Source organism: Arachis duranensis, chromosome 7, assembly GCF_000817695.3.
Source record: "Arachis duranensis cultivar V14167 chromosome 7, aradu.V14167.gnm2.J7QH, whole genome shotgun sequence".
NCBI lineage: Eukaryota > Viridiplantae > Streptophyta > Magnoliopsida > Fabales > Fabaceae > Arachis > Arachis duranensis.
Window position 1 is genome coordinate 42,875,913 of NC_029778.3, and position 2,301 is coordinate 42,878,213.

Consider the following 2,301-nt stretch of genomic DNA (forward strand, 5'->3'; position numbering starts at 1 on the left):
CACTTGCTGGTTAGTTGTGCGAAGTTGTGAAATGCCATGGTACTGAGCTACCAAGTTTTTGGGGTTTATGACCAGGGATTATGAGAGTTGTGAAAAATATTGTTCACAATTTCGTGCACCAAGTTTTTGGCGCCGTTGCCGGGGATTGTTCAGTTTGGACAACTGACGGTTCATCTTGTTGCTTAGATTAGGTATTTTTTTTCTTCAAAGTTCTTAAGAATGAATTCTAGTGTTTCAAGGTGATGTTCTTATCATCACCAAAGCTGATTGATCTTCATCAATTTAGCTCTTGATGCTAAGGCTTGGCTGGCCTTTGGCCATGTCCAGTGTTTTGGACCGAAGCTTTCTTTGAAAGTTTGGCTGGCTGTGAAGCCATGTCTAATTCCTGGACCGGAGTCTTAGACTAGCATTGCACTGATTCCTGGAATTCTCATTAAGAATTTTGATATTTTTTTCACCTAATTTTCGAAAAACACAAAAAAATTTACAAAATCATAAAATCCCAACAAATTTCTTGTTGAGTCTAGAGTTTCATTTTAAGTTTGGTGTCAATTGCATGCATTCATTCATGTGTCTTAAGGATCTTCAAGATGTTATTGATGATTTCTTACTCTAATCGTTAAATTCTCTTGACTTGAGTGTTTTGTGTGTCTCATATGCATTCTCATTAGTGTCAGTAATATACAAACTGCTAAGTTTGGTGTCTTGCATGCATTGTCATTTGATTCTTGTTGCATTTTGGTTTGTCCTTATTATTAAAAATCCAAAAATATTTTTAATTTGTGTCTTTTCAAGTCAATAATACAGAGAATTGAAGATTCAGAATATACAGCAGAGGAATTATACAGAAAAAGCTAGGCGTTCAAAACGCCCAGTGAAGAAGGACAAACTGGCGTTTAAACGCCAGCCAGGGTACCTGGTTGGGCGTTTAACGCCCAAAAAGGTATAGTTTTGGGCGTTAAACGCCAGAATGTGCACCATTCTGGGCGTTTAACACCAGGATGGCACAAGAGGGAAGATTCTGTTTTTCAATGCAATTTTTTTTCAGGTTTTCAAAGTTTTTCAAAATCAAATCTTTTTCAAATCATATCTTTTCAATCATGTGTTTTCAAAATCAATTTCTGTCCATTTTCAAAGATACTTATTATCAATTAATGATTTGATTCAACACTTCAAGTATGTTGCCTTTTCTGTTGAGGAAGGTTTAATGTTTGAATCATATCTTTTCTTGTTAGTCAAGTTTTTAATTTTCAAAATCAAATCTTAATCTTTTCTTGTTAGCCAAGATTTTAATTTTCAAAATCAAACTTTTTTTTAAATGTTTTTCAAATCATATCTTCTCAATCACATCTTTTTAAAACCAATCATATTTTCTTAACCACATCTTTTTCAAAATAATTTTCAATCAAATCTTTCTGATTTCTAATTTCAAAATCTTTTTCAAAAATCACTTGATCTCTTTCCAACTCTTGGTTTTCAAAAATTAATTAGTGTTTTTCAAAATGTTTTCAAAATTTCTTACTTAATTTTCGAAAACCACTTCCCTTCTTCTCACATCCTTCTATTTATGGACTAACACTATTCCTTAATACAAAATTCGAACTCCATCTTCTTTGATAAGTTCGAATTTTCCACTTCTGCCTTCCATTTTCTTTTCCTCTGACACCTCAAGGAATCTCTATACTGTGACATAGAGGATTCCATATTTTCTTGTTTTCTTCTCTCTCATATGAACAGGAGCAAAGACAAAGGCATTCTTGTTGAGGCTGATCCTGAACCTGAAAGGACCTTGAAGAGAAAGCTAAGAAGAAGCCAAAGCACAACTCTCTGTAGAGGACCTAACCGAAATCTTCAAAGAAGAAGAACCTATGGCAGCCGAAAACAACAACAATGCAAACAATGCAAGGAAGGTGCTGGGTGACTTCACTGCACCTACTCCCGATTTCTATGGGAGAAGCATCTCTATCCCTGCCATTGGAACAAACAACTTTGAGCTTAAGCCTCAATTAGTTTCTCTAATGCAACAGAATTGCAAGTTCCATGGACTTTCACTGGAAGATCCTCATCAGTTTTTGGCTGAGTTCTTGCAAATCTGTGACACTGTCAAGACTAATGGGGTTGACCCTAAGGTCTACAGACTTATGCTATTCCCTTTTGCTGTAAGAGACAGAGCTAGGACATGGTTGGACTCACAACCTAAAGAAAGCCTGGACTCTTGGGAAAAGCTAGTCAATGCCTTCTTGGCAAAGTTCTTTCCACCTCAAAAATTGAGTAAGCTTAGAGTGGAAGTCCAAACCTTCA